We start from the raw sequence: 22,219 nt of genomic DNA, 5'->3' as shown, positions 1-22,219 counted from the left end.
ACTCTGTTATAAATCCATTCGAGTACTATGTGTGTCAACATTACCGATCCAGGGATGACACTGAAGCACAGAGACTTGACCGTCTGAGGTCGGGTCGCTACAAGATGGTATCAGAGCACACGCTGAATGTAGGACACGACCACTAAGATGAGCCATAGGTCCCTCTTCTCTACTCATTTCTAACTCCTCTCCATTTTCTACACTATAGGATGGCAGACACGAGGAATAAGTTTACACAGCCGGATGAAGACACGCCTTTTGGACGACACTTGAAGGAATTCACTAGGTACCTGAACATTGGGATACCAAGCTTCACCGGGACCTACACCGCCACACTACCAGAAGAGGAGCGTTGGATGATTCGAGTTCAAGTTCCAGGAAGGACATCCACGCCAGTAACAGAGCCCATAGAGTTTTACTTTGATGCACCAACCTGGAGTCTAGGCAAGAGCATGGCAGCCCACATTGCCATGGGACGCATCGGTGAAGTTTATCACAAGGAGCTTAAGGACACTATCTACCAGGTATGTGGGCACCGAGATGAGCAATGGGAGATGATCAGCACCAGGAAGGACAGGTCCATTGCAACCTTCATCTAGGAGTTAAACCAGCACATTCGTCGACAAGAGAATCAGATGTGCGTAAGCATGATAGATTTGAAGAAGGCGTTAACCAGGAACATGGAGCTAGAAGAGGAACTCAAGTCTACGTGCGACGAATACGAGGAGGAAATCATCATACTAGTGGAGAAGAATGACGACCTGACAAGGAAGCTAGGAGTATTCATGGGAGACCCTGCGCCAGGAGGAGATGATGACCACCCCAAGGACTACATCATCATCGACGACACCGACTCCGCCCCCAGCGATGATGATTATGAAGGCGAAGTTGGAGCAGATATCATGGAATCTTCTACCGATCAAAATTTCTAGTAGACCACCATATTATTAGTAGTATTCCCCCATGTATATATTAATAGTCCGAGCACTGTAATGATAGTTAGATCGATTGTATGCCCTTGATTGATTTTGTTTTGGAGTGATATTGATTGTGTTTGTCTCATGTGCATACGAGTAGTGCTTTCTCATTAGACCTCATTCTATTCTAATCTCTCCCCTCTAAACCCATCAGATGCCTCCGAGACGTGACCCCGGATTTGCCTTCCCACCAGAGCTCACTCAGTTGATCCAATAGAAAAATACACTGATGCAGTTGCTAGTTCAGAATCAGGGCAACAACAACAACAACAATAACAACAACAACAACCCACCGCCACCACCTCCACCTCCAGTTGACAACTTAGCCCGTTTTCTGAGGTTACAACCACCGGTGTTTTCCAGTAGCACCGAGCCCATAGTTGCAGATGACTGGCTACGTAGGATTGGAAGGGAGTTAACCACTGCCGGTTGCACAGATGCTCAGAAGGTGCGTTTTGCCACACACCAATTGGATGGACCCGCAGACGCATGGTGGGAGAATTACACAACCACTTTTCCCATAGCCAATGTTACTTGGGAGCAGTTTCAGCAAGCATTCCACACTGCTCATGTCTCGTCTGGAGCTATGAGGATGAAGAAGCATGAGTTTCGCAACTTACGCCAGGGCAATCGTACTGTAGGGCAGTACGTGGAGTAGTTTAGCAAGCTAGACCGTTATGCCCTAGCTGACGTGGCCACCGATGCCGCGAAACAGGAGAAGTTTATGGAAGGGCTGAATGATGAGATGAGTATGCAGTTGATGGTGGCAACATTCAACCACTACCTGGAGTTGGTAGACAAGGCTCGTATGATTGAAGGGACGCAACAGCAGATTGAGAGCCGCAAGAGGAAGTATGGACAGGGGAAGTACAATTCAGGAGCTCAGCAGAAGCCTCGTTTCACCCAGAACTCGGGAGGATTTACCCATAACCATGGAGGCCATACTCACAATGGAGGAATTTCGCATAACCATAGTGGCTCCAAGAATGGAAACGAGAATGGAGCATGCAGCAATCAAAACCGCTCTAACCCAGCAACGCTCGCCAAGAAGGATCTAAGTCACATTATTTGTTTCAAGTGCGGGAAGACTGGACATTACGCCACTGAATGTTCTGAAGCAAAGAATGGTAATGGCAATGGAAGCTCTGGGAAGAAGCCCAACCATTTCAATAGGGGACAAGTGAACCACGTGAATGTGGAGGAGGTTGAAGAGCAGCCAGATGCAGTCATCGGTAAGTTTTTGGTTAAGTCATTTACCGCTCTCATTCTTTTTGATACTGGTGCATCACATTCATACATTTCAAGGGGATTTGTGGACAAGTTTATGTTACCCACCCTAGCCCTTAGGACACCTTTGCTAGTGAGCTCACCCGGTGCAGAGTATATGGCCAGCCGATGGTGCGATCGGTTACCCTTAACCATTGGTAGCCATGTTTCCCCCTCAGACCTTATAATTCTGGAGTCACAAGGATTGGATGTGATACTAGGAATTGATTGGTTATCAAAGTATGGAGGAAACGTTGATTGCGCCAGTAGGTCAATTCTACTCACCACCCCGGAGGGGAAAAAGGATTAAGTATGTATCCAGGCATACTCCTAAGAGTACTCATGTAAATTCCCTCACGGGAGTTGTTCAGGAAGAAGTGCCTGTAATGAAGGATTACCCGGATGTATTTCCAGAGGAATTACCAAGCATGCTGCCAGATCGTGATATTGAGTTTTTGATAGAGCTGTTGCTAGGCACCGGACCGATATCGAAGAGACCATACCGGATGCCCGCGAATGATCTGGAGGATATTAAGAAGCAGATCAAGGAGTTATTGGATAAAATGTTACATTCAACGAAGTTCATCACCATGGGGTGCCCCAGTGCTCTTGGTTGAGAAGAAGGATAAATCTTTGAGAATGGTTGTTGATGATCGCACATTGAATGAAGTGACGATCAAGAACAAGTACCCACTGCCAATGATCAATGATTTGTTTGATCAGTTGTAAGGAGCTAAAGTATTTTCCAAGATTGATTTACGATCATGGTACCACTAGCTGAAGATTCGAGAATAGGATATACCTAAGACAACTTTCACCACAAGGTACGGGTTATATGAGTACACGGTTATGTCATTTGGATTGACTAATGCCCCTGCCTATTTCATGAGCATGATGAACAAAGTATTTATGGAGTTCTTGGATAAGTTTGTCATGGTGTTCATTGATGATATCTTGGTATACACGAAGAATGAAGAGGAGCATAAGGAGCATTTGCGTTTAGTTCTCGAGAAGACCAGGGAACATCAGTTATACGCCAAGTTCAGCAAATGTGAGTTTTGGTTGAAGGAAGTTGGATTCCTTGGACATGTTCTATCAGGAGAAGGTATAGCAGTAGACCCTACTAAGGTTCAGTCAGTCACTGAGTGGTTGGCACCCACCTCAGTTGGAGAGATCCACAGTTTTCTAGCACTCGCGGGATATTATCAGAGATTCATTGAGAATTTATCTAAGATTGCAAAGCCCTTGATAGAGCTGTTAAAGAAGGACACCAAGTTTAAATGGACAGATGAATGTGAGGCAAGTTTTCAGGAGTTGAAGAAACATTTGACTACGGCCCCAGTGCTGATTCTGCCAGATATACGTAACGATTTCCAAGTGTATTGTGACGCATCTCGCTTAGGACTTGGAAGTGTACTTATGCAAGACAGAAGAGTTGTTTCGTATGCCTCACGACAGCTTCGACCGCATGAATTAAATTATGCCACACATGATTTGGAGTTAGCAGCCGTAGTGCATGCACTCAAAACCTGGAGACATTTTCTTATTGGGAACCATTGTGATGTGTACACAGATCATAAGGGTTTGAAGTACATTTTCACATAGAAGGAGTTGAATCTCAGGCAAATGAGATGGTTGGAGCTCATAAAGGATTACGATATGAAGTTGCACTATCATCCAAGCAAGGCCAATGTCGTAGCAGACGCTTTGAGTCGGAAGAGTTACGCCAATACCCTCGTAAGCGGAGGATTGGCAATGGAGTTAGCTAAAGATCTCAGGGAGCTACGCTTGGAGATAGTCCCTAGAGGTTGTTGCAACATTGGAAATTCATTCGACATTATTGGGAAAAATTTGAGAAGCTCAGGAGGATGCTAAGGAAATTGCTGAGATAAAGAAGAAGATGAGCAAAGGAAAGGCCAAAGGTTTTCGTGAGGATGAGCACGACACCTTGTGGTTTGAGGATCGTGTATATGTGCCCAATAATGCGGAGATCAGGAAGTTGATACTTCAGGAAGCTCATGACTCGCCATACTCGATACACCCCGGAAACACCAAGATGTATTTGGATTTGAAGGAACGTTTCTGGTGGACTGGAATGAAGAAAGATATTGCCGAGTATGTAGCAGTATGTGATTTATGTCAGAGAGTGAAGGCGGAACATCAGAAGCCAACAGGATTACTGCAGCCTATGCCAATACCCGAATGGAAGTGGGACAAGCTTGGCATGGATTTTATCACCGGTTTACCCAGGACCCGATCGAGATATGATTTTATCAGGGTAGTTGTGGATCGTCTGACCAAAGTAGCTCACTTTATCCCAGTGAAGACCACCTATACAAGTGCGAAGTTGGCCAAGATATATATGACCAGGATCGTATGTCTACACGGAGTTTCGAGGACCATCATATCAGATAGAGGAACACAGTTTACTTCAAAGTTTTGGCACCAGCTGCACCAGACTTTGGGTACTAGGCTAGAATTCAGTACAGCTTTTCATCCGCAGACAGATGGACAGACCTAGAGAGTCAATCAGATTCTGGAGGACATGTTGAGAGCTTGTGCGCTAGATTATGGATCTAGTTGGGATGATAACTTTCCCTACGCGGAGTTCTCATACAACAACAACTACCAGGCCAGTTTGAAGATGGCACCTTTCGAGGCTTTGTATGGAAGAAGGTGCAGGACGCCGTTGATGTGGGATGAAGTTGGAGACCGCCAGTTGTTTGGACCCGATTTGATCAAGGAATCAGAAGAGAAGGTTAATCTGATTCGAGAAAGACTGAAGGTAGCTCAGTCCAGGCAGAAAAGTTATGCAGACTCAAAACGCAAGGAGGTAGTCTACAAAACCGGAGACAGAGCATATCTTTGAGTATCACCCCTGCGAGGAGTTAAACATTTTGGAGTTAAGGGAAAGCTAGCCCCAAGATTCATAGGACCATACAAGTTTTGGAACGTATAGGAGAGGTTGCCTACAAGTTGGAGCTACCCGAAGGACTGTCAGGAGTTCATGATGTGTTTCATGTTTCCCAGTTGAAGAAGTGTCATGCTGAGATGGCCGATATTCCTCTCAGAGATACAGTGCCCCTGGAAGCAATTCAGTTGGATAATGTTCTGACCTATGAGGAGAAACCACTCAAGATTCTCGAGTTTGCCAGCCAAGTTACACGCAACAAGGTTATAAAATTTTGCAAAGTTCAGTGGAGCCACCATGCCGAGGATGAAGCCACCTGGGAACGAGAGGAAGACCTACGCAAGGACCACCCACACCTATTTTTTAGCCAACCCAAATCTCGAGGACGAGATTCATCTTAAGGGGGGTAGGTTTGTAACATCCCAAATTTTCAATTTGGAATGTTATACATAGGTCATCATTGCATATCATATTTTATTGCATTTTGGTTGATCCTAGAAATTCTAAGCAACTCAAGGACCCATGGAGAGAGTTGGGAATTTTGTTATTTTCATATTTGAGTTTTTTTTAATTTTGAAAAGAGGATCATTTGGTTTTAATTATTTTTCTCTTCAAATATTTCTAATATGAAAAATAAAAGAGAGGGGATAAAATGACTTCTCCAAATAAAGAAATATTGGAGGAAAATATTAAAATCAAATAAGTATTTTATTTGGACTTTTATTGCTATTTTATTTGAATTAGGAAAAATATGCGTTTTTCAAAATTGCATTAGAGGCCCAAATAAATGTTCACTTTGTCCGCAATATTATTAGAGGACCGTGAAAATTTATTTCAGGATTTTGGGACTCCGTTTAATATTTCTTTTATTAGTTAATCTGTGTCAGGATTGTTTTAAAAAAAAGTAAACTGACCTAACAGGCCGTGTCCGTCGCGGACACCTCGCCCCGGCCGGCCCTTTAAAGGCCGAGGCCTCACCCCGCTAGCCCAGCCGCCCCGCCCCCGCAAACCCTAGCGCCGCCTGTTGGGTTTCGTAGTAATTTCAAAAAATTTCCTACGCACACGCAAGATCATGGTGATGCATAGCAACGAGAGGGGAGAGTGTTGTCTACGTACCCACGCAGACCGACTGCGGAAGCGTTGACGCAACGTAGAGGAAGTAGTCGTACGTCTTCCCGATCCGACCGATCAAGCACCGAAACTACGGCACCTCCGAGTTCGAGCACACGTTCAGCTCGATGACGATCCCCGGACTCCGATCCAGCAAAGTGTCAGGGAAGAGTTCCGTCAGCACGACGGCGTGGTGACGATCTTGATGCACTACAGCAGCAGGGCTTCGCCTAAACTCCGCTACAGTATTATTGAGGAATATGGTGGCTGGGGGCACCGCACACGGCTAAGGAATAGATCACGTGGATCAACTTGTGTGTTCTAGGGTGCCTCTACCTCAGTATATAAAGGACTAGAGGGGGGAGGCTGGCCGGCCACAGGAGGCGCGCCAGGAGAGTCCTACTCCCTCTGGGAGTAGGATTCCCCCCCCCCCAATCCTAGTTGGAATAGGACTCCTTGAGGGGGGAAAGAGAGAGAGGGGGCCGGCCACCTCTCCTAGTCCTAATAGGACTAGGGGAAGGGGGAGGCGCACAGCCACCTTGGGCTGCCCCTTTCTCCTTTCCACTAAAGCCCACTAAGGCCCATATAGCTCCCGGGGGGGGGGGTCCGGTAACCTCCCGGTACTCCGGTAAAATCCTGATTTCACCCGGAACACTTCCGATATCCAAACATAGGCTTCCAATATATAAATCTTTATGTCTCGACCATTTCGAGACTCCTCGTCATGTCCGTGATCACATCCGGGACTCCGAACAACCTTCGGTACATCAAAATGCATAAACTCATAATATAACTGTCATCGTAACCTTAAGCGTGCGGACCCTACGGGTTCGAGAACAATGTAGACATGACCGAGACATGTCTCCGGTCAATAACCAATAGCGGGACCTGGATGCCCATATTGGCTCCTACATATTCTACGAAGATCTTTATCGGTCAGACCGCATAACAACATACGTTGTTCCCTTTGTCATCGGTATGTTACTTGTTCGAGATTCGATCGTCGGTATCCAATACCTAGTCCAATCTCATTACCGGCAAGTCTCTTTACTCGTTCTGTAATACATCATCCCGCAACTAACTCATTAGTTGCAATGCTTGCAAGGCTTATGTGATGTGCATTACCGAGAGGGCCCAGAGATACCTCTCCGACAATCGGAGTGACAAAACCTAATCTCGAAATACGCCAACCCAACATGTACCTTTGGAGACACCTGTAGTACTCCCCTTTATAATCACCCAGTTACGTTGTGACGTTTGGTAGTACCCAAAGTGTTCCTCCGGTAAACGGGAGTTGCATAATCTCATAGTTATGGAACATGTATAAGTCATGAAGAAAGCAATAGCAACATACTAAACGATCGGGTGCTAAGCTAATGGAATGGGTCATGTCAATCAGATCATTCAACTAATGATGTGATCCCGTTAATCAAATAACAACTCTTTGTTCATGGTTAGGAAACATAACCATCTTTGATTAACGAGCTAGTCAAGTAGAGGCATGCTAGGGACTCTATTTGTCTATGTATTCACACATGTACTAATTTTCCGGTTAATAGAATTATAGCATGAATAATAAACATTTACCATGATATAAATAAATATAAATAACAACTTTATTATTGCCTCTAGGGCATATTTCCTTCAAGTCTCCCACTTGCACTAGAGGCAATAATCTAGATTACACCGTAATGATTCTAACACCCATGGAGCCTTGGTGCTGATCATGTTTTGCTCGTGGAAGAGGCTTAGTCAACGGGTCTGCAACATTCAGATCTGTATGTATCTTGCAAATCTCTATGTCTCCCACCTGGACTAGATCCCGGATGGAATTGAAGCGTCTCTTGATGTGCTTGGTTCTCTTGTGAAATATGGATTCCTTTGCCAAGGCAATTGCACCAGTATTGTCACAAAAGATTTCATTGGACCCGATGCACTAGGTATGACACCTAGATCGGATATGAACTCCTTCATCTAGACTCCTTCGTTCGCTGCTTCCGAAGCAGCTATGTACTCCGCTTCACATGTAGATCCTGCTACGACGCTTTGTTTAGAACTGCACCAACTGACAGCTCCACCGTTTAATGTAAACACGTATCCGGTTTGCGATTTAGAATCGTCCGGATCAATGTCAAAGCTTGCATCAACGTAACCATTTACGACGAGCTCTTTGTCACCTCCATATACGAGAAACATATCCTTAGTCCTTTTTAGGTATTTCAGGATGTTCTTGACCGCTGTCAAGTGATCCACTCCTGGATTACTTTGGTACCTCCCTGCTAGACTTATAGCAAGGCACACATCGGGTCTGGTACACAGCATTGCATACATGATAGATCCTATGGCTGATGCATAGGGAACATCTTTCATATTCTCTCTATCTTCTGCAGTGGTCGGGCATTGAGTCTTACTCAATTTCACACCTTGTAACACAGGCAAGAATCCTTTCTTTGCTTGATCCATTTTGAACTTCTTCAAAATTTTGTCAAGGTATGTTGTTTGTGAAAGTCCAATTAAGCGTTTTGATCTATCTCTATAGATCTTTATGCCTAATATGTAAGCAGCTTCACCGAGGTCTTTCATTGAAAAACTTTCATTCAAGTATCCTTTTATGCTATCCAGAAATTATATATCATTTTCGATTAGTAATATGTCATGTACATATAATATCAGAAATGCTACAGAGCTCCCACTCACTTTCTTGTAAATACAGGCTTCTCCAAAAGTCTGTATAAAACCAAATGCTTTGATCACACTATCAAAGCGTTTATTCCAACTCCGAGAGGCTTGCACCAGTCCATAAATGGATCGCTGGAGCTTGCACACTTTGTTAGCTCCCTTTGGATCGACAAAACCTTCCGGCTGCATCATATACAACTCTTCTTGTAGAAATCCATTCAGGAATGCAGTTTTGATATCCATTTGCCAAATTTCATAATCATAAAATGCGGCAATTGCTAACATGATTCGGACAGACTTAAGCATCGCTACGGGTGAGAAGGTCTCATCGTAGTCAATCCCTTGAACTTGCCGAAAACCTTTTGAGACAAGTTGAGCTTTGTAGACAGTAACATTACCGTCAGCGTCAGTCTTCTTCTTGAAGATCCATTTATTCTCAATCGCTTGCCGATCATTGTGCAAGTCAACCAAAGTCCATACTTTGTTCTCATACATGGATCCCATCTCAGATTTCATGGCTTCAAGCCATTTTACGGAATCTAGGCTCACCATCGCTTCTTCATAGTTTGTAGGTTCATCATGATCTAGTAGCATGACTTCCAGAATAGGATTACCATACCACTCTGGTGCGGATCTTACTCTGGTTGATCTACGAGGTTCAGTAGTATCTTGTTCTAAAGTTTCATGATCATTATCATTAGCTTCCTCACTAATTGGTGTAGGTGTCACAGAAACTGGTTTCTGTGATGTACTACTTTCCAATAAGGGAGCAGGTACAGTTACCTCATCAAGTTCTACTTTCCTCCCACTCACTTCTTTCGAGAGAAACTCCTTCTCTAGAAAGTTTCCGAATTTAGCAACAAAAGTTTTGCCTTCGGATCTGTGATAGAAGGTGTATCCAATAGTTTCCTTTGGATATCCTATGAAGACACATTTCTCCGATTTGGGTTCGAGCTTATCAGGTTGAAGATTTTTCACATAAGCATCGCAGCCCCAAACTTTCAGAAACGACAACTTTGGTTTCTTGCCAAACCACAGTTCATAAGGCGTCGTCTCAACGGATTTTGATGGTGCCCTATTTAACGTGAATGCGGCCGTCTCTAGAGTGTATCCCTAAAACGATAGCGGTAAATCAGTAAGAGACATCATAGATTGCACCATATCCAATAAAGTACGATTACGACGTTCGGACACACCATTACGCTGAGGTGTTCCGGGTGGCGTGAGTTGCGAAACTATTCCACAAATTTTCAAATGTACACCAAACTCGTAACTCAAATATTCTCCTCCACGATCAGATCATAGAAACTTTATTTTCTTGTTATGATGATTTTCAACTTCACTCTGAAATTCCTTGAACTTTTCAAATGTTTCAGACTTATGTTTCATTAAGTAGATATACCCATATCTGCTTAAATCATCTGTGAAGGTGAGAAAATAATGATATCCGCCACGGGCCTCAATATTCATCGGACCACATACATCTGTACGTATGATCTCCAACAAATCTGTTGCTCTCTCCATAGTTCCGGAGAACGGTGTTTTGGTCATCTTGCCCATGAGGCACGGTTCGCAAGTACCAAGTGATTCATAATCAAGTGGTTCCAAAAGTCCATCAGTATGGAGTTTCTTCATGCGCTTTACACCGATATGACCTAAATGACAGTGCCACAAATAAGTTGCACTTTCATTATCAACTCTGCATCTTTTGGCTTCAACATTATGAATATGTGTATCACTACTATCGAGATTCATCAAAAATAGACCACTTTTCAAAGGTGCATGACCATAAAAGATATTACTCATATAAATAGAACAACCATTATTCTCTGATTTAAATGAATAACCGTCTTGCATCAAACAAGATCCAGATATAATGTTCATGCTCAACGCTGGCACCAAATAACAATTATTTAGGTCTAATATTAATCCCGAAGGTAGATGTAGAGGTAGCGTGCCGACCGCGATCACATCGACTTTGGAACCGTTTCCCACGCGCATCGTCACCTCGTCCTTTGCCAGTGCCCGCTTATTCCGTAGTCCCTGTTTCGAGTTGCAAATATTAGCAACAGAACCAGTATCAAATACCCAGGTGCTACTGCGAGCTCTAGTAAGGTACACATCAATAACATGTATATCACATATACCTTTGTTCACCTTGCCATCCTTCTTATCCGCCAAATACTTGGGGCAGTTCCGCTTCCAGTGACCAGTCTGCTTGCAATAGAAGCACTCAGTTTCAGGCTTAGGTCCAGACTTGGGTTTCTTCTCCTGAGCAGCAACTTGTTTGCTGTTCTTCTTGAAGTTCCCCTTCTTCTTCCCTTTGCCCTTTTTCTTGAAACTAGTGGTCTTGTTGACCATCAACACTTGATGCTCCTTCTTGATTTCTACCTCCGCAGCTTTCAGCATTGCGAAGAGCTCGGGAATAGTCTTGTTCATCCCTTGCATATTATAGTTCATCACGAAGCTCTTGTAGCTTGGTGGCAGTGATTGGAGAATTCTGTCAATGACGCAATCATCTAGAAGATTAACTCCCAATTGAATCAAGTGATTATTATACCCAGACATTTTGAGTATATGCTCACTGACAGAACTGTTCTCCTCCATCTTGCAGCTATAGAACTTACTGGAGACTTCATATCTCTCAATCGGGCATTTGCTTGAAATATTAAATTCAACTCCTGAAACATCTCATATGCTCCATGACGTTCAAAACGTCGTTGAAGTCCCGATTCTAAGCCGTAAAGCATGGCACACTGAACTATCGAGTAGTCATCAGCTTTGCTCTGCCAGACGTTCATAACATCCGGCGTTGCTCCTGCAGCAGGCCTGGCACCCAGCGGTGCTTCCAGGACGTAATTCTTCTGTGCAGCAATGAGGATAATCCTCAAGTTACGGACCCAGTCCGTGTAATTGCTACCATCATCTTTCAACTTTGCTTTCTGAAGGAACGCATTAAAATTCAACGGAACAACAGCACGAGCCATCTATCTACAATCAACATAAACAAGCAAGATACTATCAGGGACTAAGTTCATGATAAATTTAAGTTCAATTAATCATATTACTTAAGAACTCCCACTTAGATAGACATCCCTCTAATCTTCTAAGTGATCACGTGATCCAAATCAACTAAACCATAACCGATCATCACGTGAGATGGAGTAGTTTTCAATGGTGAACATCGTTATGTTGATCATATCTACTATATGATTCACGCTCGACCTTTCGGTCTCCGTGTCCCGAGGCCATATCTGCATATGCTAGGCTCGTCAAGTTTAACCTGAGTATTCTGCGTGTGCAAAAACTGGCTTGCACCCGTTGTAGATGGACGTAGAGCTTATCACACCCGATCATCACGTGGTGTCTGGGCACGACGAACTTTGGCAACGGTGCATACTCAGGGAGAACACTTCTTGATAATTTAGTGAGAGATCATCTTATAATGCTACCGTCAATCAAAGCAAGATAAGATGCATAAAAGGATAAACATCACATGCAATCAATATAAGTGATATGATATGGCCATCATCATCTTGTGCTTGTGATCTCCATCTCCGAAGCACCGTCGTGATCACCATCGTCACCAGCGTGACACCTTGATCTCCATCGTAGCATCGTTGTCGTCTCGCCAAGCTTATGCTTCTACGACTATCACTACCGCTTAGTAATAAAGTAAAGCATTACATCGCGATTGCATTGCATACAATAAAACGACAACCATAAGGCTCCTGCCAGTTGCCGATAACTCGGTTACAAAACATGATCATCTCATACAATAAAATTCAGCATCATGTCTTGACCATATCACATCACAACATGCCCTGCAAAAACAAGTTAGACGTCCTCTACTTTGTTGTTTGCAAGTTTTACGTGGCTGCTACGGGCTTAAGCAAGAACCAATCTCACCTACGCATCAAAACCACAACGATAGTTTGTCAAATAGACTCCGTTTTAACCTTCGCAAGGACCGGGCGTAGCCACACTTGGTTCAACTAAAGTTGGAGAGACAGTCGCCCGCAAGCCACCTATGTGCAAAGCACGTCGGGGGAACCGGTCTCGCGTAAGCGTACGCGTAATGTTGGTCCGGGTCGTCTCGTCCAACAATACCGCCGAACCAAGTATGACATGCTGGTAGGCAGTATGACTTATATCGCCCATAACTCACTTGTGTTCTACTTGTGCAAATAACATCAAACCATAAAACCTAGGCTCTGATACCACTGTTGGGTTTCGTAGTAATTTCAAAAAATTTCCTACGCACACGCAAGATCATGGTGATGCATAGCAACGAGAGGGGAGAGTGTTGTCTACGTACCCACGCAGACCGACTGCGGAAGCGTTGACGCAACGTAGAGGAAGTAGTCGTACGTCTTCCCGATCCGACCGATCAAGCACCGAAACTACGGCACCTCCGAGTTCGAGCACACGTTCAGCTCGATGACGATCCCCGGACTCTGATCCAGCAAAGTGTCGGGGAAGAGTTCTGTCAGCGCGATGGCGTGGTGACGATCTTGATGCACTACAGCAGCAGGGCTTCGCCTAAACTCCGCTACAGTATTATTGAGGAATATGGTGGCTGGGGGCACCGCACACGGCTAAGGAATAGATCACGTGGATCAACTTGTGTGTTCTAGGGTGCCTCTACCTCAGTATATAAAGGACTAGAGGGGGGAGGCTGGCCGGCCACAGGAGGCGCGCCAGGAGAGTCCTACTCCCTCTGGGAGTAGGATTCCCCCCCCCCCAATCCTAGTTGGAATAGGACTCCTTGAGGGGGGAAAGAGAGAGAGGGGGCCGGCCACCTCTCCTAGTCCTAATAGGATTAGGGGAAGGGGGGAGGCGCACAGACACCTTGGGCTGCCCCTTTCTCCTTTCCACTAAAGCCCACTAAGGCCCATATAGCTCCCGGGGGTTCCGGTAACCTCCCGGTACTCCGGTAAAATCCCGATTTCACCCGGAACACTTCCGATATCCAAACATAGGCTTCCAATATATCAATCTTTATGTCTCGACCATTTCGAGACTCCTCATCATGTCCGTGATCACATCCGGAACCCCGAACAACCTTCGGTACATCAAAATGCATAAACTCATAATATAACTGTCATCGTAACCTTAAGCGTGCGGACCCTACGGGTTCGAGAACAATGTAGACATGACCGAGACATGTCTCCGGTCAATAACCAATAGCGGGACCTGGATGCCCATATTGGCTCCTACATATTCTACGAAGATCTTTATCGGTCAGACCGCATAACAACATACGTTGTTCCCTTTGTCATCGGTATGTTACTTGTTCGAGATTCGATCGTCGGTATCCAATACCTAGTCCAATCTCATTACCGGCAAGTCTCTTTACTCGTTCTGTAATACATCATCCCGCAACTAACTCATTAGTTGCAATGCTTGCAAGGCTTATGTGATGTGCATTACCGAGAGGGCCCAGAGATACCTCTCCGACAATCGGAGTGACAAAACCTAATCTCGAAATACGCCAACCCAACATGTACCTTTGGAGACACCTGTAGTACTCCTTTATAATCACCCAGTTACGTTGTGACGTTTGGTAGTACCCAAAGTGTTCCTCCGGTAAACGGGAGTTGCATAATCTCATAGTTATAGGAACATGTATAAGTCATGAAGAAAGCAATAGCAACATACTAAACGATCGGGTGCTAAGCTAATGGAATGGGTCATGTCAATCAGATCATTCTCTTAATGATGTGACCCCGTTAATCAAATAACAACTCATTGTTCATGGTTAGAAAACATAACCATCTTTGATTAACGAGCTAGTCAAGTAGAGGCATACTAGTGACACTTTGTTTGTGTATGTATTCACACATGTATTATGTTTCCGGTTAATACAATTCTAGCATGAATAATAAACCTTTATCATGATTATAAGGAAATAAATAATAACTTTATTATTGCCTCTAGGGCATATTTCCTTCACCGCCGCCGCTGTTCCCCGCCGCTAGAGCCGCCGCCCGCCGCCACCGATCTCGCCATTGCCGAGGTAGCCGCCGCGGCCGACTCATTTTTCTTGGGAAAACCGTCGGTTTTTTTCGAAACCCTAGATCTTGTTTTTTTTTTAGTTTTGGTTCGTTTTTTTCGGTTTAGTTAAATAGCGGACGTTCATCCGTACGTTCGTTTTAACGAGCGTTGTTCGTCAGTTAGCTGTAGATAGCGAACGTTCGTTCGTTAGCCTGTTCGTCTCGTTTCATTTTCCAGTGTTTTTCCGTGATTATTTTCGATTGCGATTTCTGCCCAGATCTTCGTTTTAGTTTATCTTTTCGCTCGTTTATCCAAATCAGGTGAAACAAGTGCCTAGATATTTGTCTCGAAGCCCTCTTTCTGTTTAACCAACTTGAACAAGATTTTGGTACTGTAAAATTTTACTTTAGTCCAGATTAGTAAACGGATTTTGTTTCTTTCATAGTTTGAGTTTCGTTGCTCCGTTTGATTTGATTCTTTTTGCAGATCGGAGTTCTTCAGTTGAACTTTCTGGTTAGATATTCTTATTTGAGTTTTATCCGTGCTTTTAGTTGAGTGCTTATGTATGATATTGTTTGTTTGTGATAGGATTCCCGGAGTGTGAAGCGTGCTACTACAATTCTCTGGGTTTTGCGGATCGTCAGCAAGGCAAGTAACACTTTGATCATATCCCTTTTACCCAGTTTTTATGCATTAGTTTCAACCCTCAAACATTGCATGAGTAGGATCTCTTAACTTGTGGGTTTGGGAAGTAGATGATGAGGTAGAACCTATTACCCTTTTATTATCAAACCCTTGGAGTTACTTCTACGTTATGCTACTTATTGCCATGCTATGCTCGTAGATGTGGTTTGGGTTTGAGAGTATCCATGACAGATGTGAGATTATTAATTAATGATTTACTTAAGGTGGCTACTTAAATACACATCTGGGTGGATTGGCTGCGGGCACCTGGAGAATCCAGTGTTGTCCTAGGATATCCCGTAGTACCCGTGTGATCATCCTATGGTTCGCCACCCAGGCTCACAGGGATCATAAGATTATTCATGCTAGAAACTTCCGTGTGCAGCCACAGGCTATTATGGGCTCTATCATAGTTGAGTAGGTTGCATGACCTCTTCCAGTGGTAGGCTAGCAGATGTAGAGGATGTAGGTTGGTACTGTCTACCCAGGGTTAGAGTTAATGCTTCCGAAAGACTGTGTCTTGGTCATCCGTTTCTCAAACACTATGTAGTGAGAGAAATCCAACGGAGGAGATCGAGTCCCCGATTATGGACAACTTGAGTATCTGGTACTTGAATTATTAATTTGATCTCATCACTCTAAATCAATTTGTTGGGTTGATAATGATTACTTTAATCAGGATTGAGTTGGAGGAGCCTTCTCAATGTTTCAACCACCATGATATTTAAATAAAATATATTCCTTTGTTGTAGGGAAAAATTGGCTTTTCACAAAAACATTATAACCATAGAGCCTCCTCCAGCCATATATGCATGTAGTGATAGCATCTATCTGTTCTTTGCTCTACTGTGTTATATTGCCAGCATATTCCATGTGCTGACCCGTTTCGACTGCAACGTATCATGTTGCAGACTTTTCGGACAAAGTGTAAGGTGCGCTAGGTCGTTTGTCGTGCACTCAGCTATGCTGTTGGAGTTGATGGACTCACTTTATCTTCCAAGCCTTCAGCTGTTATCTTACTTAGATGGCCTTAAGCCATATTTATTGTAATAAGACTATCGATGTAATAAGTGTGTGATTGCTACTCTGTTATAAATCCATTCGAGTACTGTGTGTGTCAGCATTACCGATCCAGAGATGACACTGAAGCACAGAGACTTGACCGTCTGAGGTCGGGTCGCTACACCATTGCACACCTGCACGTTGCGTACGCGGCCGGAAGTAGACCTAGCCCCCTTAATACAAGCGCAAGCTTACGGTCCAATCGGCGCGTGCCGCTCAGTTGCTGATGCCAAGAAGGCTTCGGTTGATACCACGACGTCGAGTGCCCATAACTGTTCCCGCGTAGTTGGCTAGTGCGTATAGGCCAGTGCCCAGACTTAGATCAAGTATCAAGATCTCGTTAAGCGTGTTAATTGAAGTAACCGCGGACGCCGACCAGGGCCAGGCCCACCTCTCTCCTAGGTGGTCCCAACCTGCCCTGTCGCTCCGCCACAAAGGTCCACTCAGAGGGCCGTCAGGACAAACGTCCTTCGGTCCCAATCCGTGAATCAGTCGCGAGTACTCTACGAGCCGACCCGACTTTAGTCACTACATATATCATGTATTATGTATATAAGTATATACCCATGATCACTTCCCGAGTGATCACGGCCCAGTAGTATAACATGGCAGACGGACAAGAGTGTAGGGCCACTGATGTAATACTAGCAACCTATACTAAGCATGTAGGATTGCAGGTAAAGGAATCAACAATAGTAACTAGGACAGGCTATGCAGCAGTATAGGATCAAACTGATGAAACGGTAACACTACTCTAATGCAAGCAGTAGAGGGAAAGCATAGGCGATGTCGGGATATACAAGGAGGGTTGGCCTGCCTGGTTGCTCTGGCAAGAAGGAGGGGGCGTTGTCGATGTAGTCGATCACGGGGGTATCGGCGGCGGTCTCGAGGTCTACCGGAAAGAAGTAATGAAGGGGGAACACAATAAATAATAAACCAATCAAAGCAACACAAAGCATAACATGGCAATAAGCGGTGCTATGGGTGACCTAACGCAGTAGTAGGTGATTTCGGCGAAGGGGGAAATATCGGGAAAGTATCTCCGATGTTTCGCGTTTTCGGACAGATGAACCGGAGGGGGAAAGTTGCAGGTTCACTATGCTAGGAACGTATGTCGGATGAACGGATTGCGTATTCAGATTCGTTGGATTTTTTGAGCAACTTTCGTATATAAAACTTTTTTGTCGGAGTTACAGTTTATTTTATATGATTTATTGAAGTTTTAAATGATTTTCTAATTTGAAATTAATATTATTTTGAAATAAAAGAATAAAATGCTATGGGTACATAGAGAGTGTACCCAGAGAGGTGCATATGTGGCTGACAGCCGGCCCAGTTGACTCAGTCAGCAGTCAACTGTTTGACTGTTGACTGGTCAAACTATAGATGGGTCCCAGGTGTCATTGGCACAAACACATTGTTAGCATTTTATTTATTTTAACCTCCTGGATTAATCTAACGTGGGTCCCGCATGTCATAAGTTACTAGACTAATTTAGCACTAATTAAAGCTAAACCTAGTACTAATCTAAACAAGGGCCGGCTATTAGTGGGCAGAGCCCAGCCGGCCACACACATGGCACACTCACGCAGGGGCACACACACACACATCACACACGCATACACCATTGCCATGGCCATGGCCTTTGTCATGGCCTGCAGCGGCATCAAGCAGAACAGCGGGAGGGGCAGCGCAGCAGCATGCAAAGGAGCAGCAGCTGTGCATCGGGCAACAGCAGTAGCATAGCAGCGGCAGCATCAAGCAACGAGTAGCAGTAGACAGCGAGCAGCACACAGGGGTAGCAATAGCCGGCGAGGCAAGCAGCAACGCAGCAGGCGAGCAGCACGGCAGTAGCGCAGTAGCGGGGCACGGCGCGGGCGTGCGTGATGACGCAGCACGCGCTGGCGGGCGCGGCCGGGTGGCGGGGAGCTCGCGACGAGCGCGGCCGACCGAGGCAGGGGAGCGGCAGCGGCGAGCGACGGTAGGCACGACGCGAGGCGGGCGTGTGTGGGCGGACTAGCGCGTGCGTGGTCGCGCGCGACGGGCGACGGCAGGAGGAGCAACACGAGCAGGGCCAGGAGTGGATGTGCGCGGACGCGGAACTCCGGCCATGGTGACCTCGGCCCTCGGGCGGGCACGGGTCTACGACAACTGATCGACAGCGGGGCGAGGGGGATAGGGAGGAGCAGCTCACTGAGATGCCGATGGTGAGGTCGGGGAGAGGTTGACCGGAATGGCGGTAATCGATGACGGACGACGACAATGTACGCGACGAAAACTGCCTCGATGGCGAGCGCGCAGACCACCTCGGCTCCGTTCCGTGCTCGGGGCGGATGAAGACATCCGTCGCGGGCCTCCTGGACGTCCTCCCACGCGAAGGCGATGACGGTGGTCGCGGTAATGACGATGACGGGCGCGGTCACCGTGAGAGTTTCCAAGCTCGAATTCAAGCGAAAGAAGAAGGGAGCGATGGGGAAAGAGGAGGGAATGGACGAGGGCAACCTGGGTTCGCATTGGCGCAATTATAAGTGAAGGGGATCGACGTGGCGGCCATCTACGGCCACGGCAGCCGTGGATGTGCGACACGCACATCTCCTGCCTCCTCCTCTGTAGAGAAAGGAGAAGGCCGTTCGTGGGCTGGGCCTAGTTACCGTAGTAGCATGCCGCAAGTAAACAGTATGCACTTAGCCTTTTCTCCATTTTTTTGTTTCTTCTATTTTCCATATTATAGTTCCATTTTCTTGTTTTGCGCTTATTTTCTATATTAAATCAAATTATCTAAAACCAATATCTATCACATAAATACTAGGAAGTGAGTTGAGTTAGCACAACAAGTTTCAATTTATTTTGAATAGTTTACAAATTTGTTTATCTTTAATTGGTTAATTTAAATGCTCTTGTTCTTGTTTTGAATATATAAGGGGCATTCCAATATTTTGTAAAATGTTGATTTCTACAAGATAATTAGCTACTGAATATTTTCAACCCATCAAACATTTTATTTTTAATGTTTGAAAACTTTTGCTTTTTAACTTTATTTTAAATTTGAATTCGAATGGGATTTGGATCATCGCGAGATTAACAATAGTAATCATGGTGATGTGGCATCATTTACTGGGAATCACTATAGCTTAATTATCCAGGCGTCACAATATTGCTTGAGTTTATTCCTCTACATCATGTCATCTTACTTAAAGCGTTACTCTGTCCTCCATGAACTTAATACTCTAGATGTAGGCAGGAGTTGGTCGATGTGTGGAGTAATAGTAGTAGATGCAGGCAGGAGTTAGTCTACTTGACACAGACTTGATGCCTATATTGCATAATCATTGCCTTGGATATCGTCATAAATTTGCGCTTTTCTATTAATTGCTCGACAGTAATTTGTTCACCCACCGTATCATTTGCCTTCATGAGAGAAGCCTCTAGTAAAACCTATGCCCCCCGGGTCTATATTCCATCATATTAGTTTCTGATCTAATATTTTGCAATCTTTTCTTTTAGATCTATAAACCAAAAAAATCCCAAAATATTTAGTTATCTTTTGTTTAGTTTTATTTATCTCTATCAGATCTCACCTTTGCAAGTGACCGTGAAGGCATTGACAACCCCTTTATCTCGTTGGGTGCAAGTGTTTGATTGTTTGTGCAAGTATTGGTGATTTGCGTGTTCTTCTCCTACTGGATTGTTACCTTGGTTCTTAACGGAGTGAAATACTTATCTCTAATTTGCTGCATCACCCTTTTCTCTTCAAGGGAAAAACTAACACATGCTCAAGAAATAGCACCGGCGCGGTAGTACAGCCGGCCACGGGAGGGAGGAGCAGGCGGGACGACCCGCGACGGTTTGGGCGGCTGTAGCAAGAAGACCAGAGGTTGAAGAAGCACGACAGTCGTTGGATGGAGATCGTACGGTCGCCACAACTAGAATCATTTATATTGACTAAGTTGACAAAGCCCTACGTCCGCGTCAACTTAGTAGGCCCACAAGTCAGTAGTCCGCCGCGCAGGCTCATCGAGAGGCAACACAAACTTTGACTGCTACCCACCTCGCTCCCACTGCTCCATATTAATTGCATGCCCGAGCCGCTGGCCATAATAGGCAGCTGCACCCCTGGTCCATAGTGGTCACAGTCATCTGGAGTGTATGAGGATGCCCCTGAAGCGCACCATCGGAGGGAGTGATGACGCCAGGGCTGGTGAAGCACCCGCCCAATGCGTGAAGCTGGGCACAGAGGTTGTCGTCGCCACTGATGAGGTCTCGCGCGCGCAACAACACGAGCTTGACTTCGTCGGCACCGTCGTGCCCCCCAGCTGCAGCCTGAGGTCCATGGCAACTCCGACAACGACTGCGACTCACATTTGTGCGACAAACATATCATGTGTTTTCTCTGGTTACTCCCCCCTCTATTTTTTTGGAATACAAATCATGTGGTTATGTTCTCTCAGTCCATGAAATCAGAGTAATTAAGATCCGTTAGATGCATGTAGTGTATTGATTTTTTGAATGGTATCCGTATAGAGTTAGTGATTAATTGTTTGTTCTGTACAAATGATTTTTGCTAATAATTCGACTAGGGTTAGCGTGCGTGCTAATAATTCGTGACCAGATCTTGAGAATTGATTTTGAATGTCCTACATATATGTTTGTGCCTTTTTTTCTTCCAGGTCTTGAGAATTGATTTTGAATGCCCTACATGTATGTTTCTGCCATTTGTTTCCAGATTGGTATGTACATAGCTGAGGCTTCGACCAGCAGCACCGTCAGTTGTGGATCCTGCACCCGATAGCGCGGCCAGAAGCGGCCACGACCCCCTGGACCTGAGGAACTCGTAGACAAAGCCCTACCTCGTAGACAAAGCCCTACTGAACTCGTAGACACACCCGATAGCGGACGTAGGACATTGAGCCCTACTGAGCCTTAGTACAGTAGCAAATTTCCCTCAAGTGGATGACCTAAGGTTTATCAATCCGTTGGAGGCGTAGGATGAAGATGGTCTCTCTCAAGCAACCCTGCAACCAAATAACAAAGAGTGTCTTGTGTCCCCAACACACCCAATACAATGGTAAATTGTATAGGTGCACTAGTTCAGCGAAGAGATGGTGATACAAGTGCAATATGGATAGCAGACAATAGTTTTTATAATCTGAAAATATAAAAACAGCAAGGTAACTAATGATAAAAGTGAGCACAAATGATATTGCAATGCGTGGAAATAAGGCCTAGGGTTCATACTTTCACTAGTGCAAGTCCTCTCAACAATAATAACATAATTGGATCACATAACTATCCCTCAACATGCAACAAAGAGTCACTCCAAAGTCACTAATAGCGGAGAACAAACGAAGAGATTATGGTAGGGTACGAAACCACCTCAAAGTTATTCTTTCCAATCAATCCGTTGGGCTATTCCTATAAGTGTCACAAACAGCCCTAGAGTTCGTACTAGAATAACACCTTAAGACACAAATCAACCAAAACCCTAATGTCACCTAGATACTCCAATGTCACCTCAAGTATCCGTGGGTATGAT

Source organism: Triticum urartu, chromosome 3 (assembly GCF_003073215.2).
Source record: "Triticum urartu cultivar G1812 chromosome 3, Tu2.1, whole genome shotgun sequence".
Classification (NCBI taxonomy): Eukaryota; Viridiplantae; Streptophyta; class Magnoliopsida; order Poales; family Poaceae; genus Triticum; species Triticum urartu.
This window is presented reverse-complemented; position numbering follows the sequence as displayed.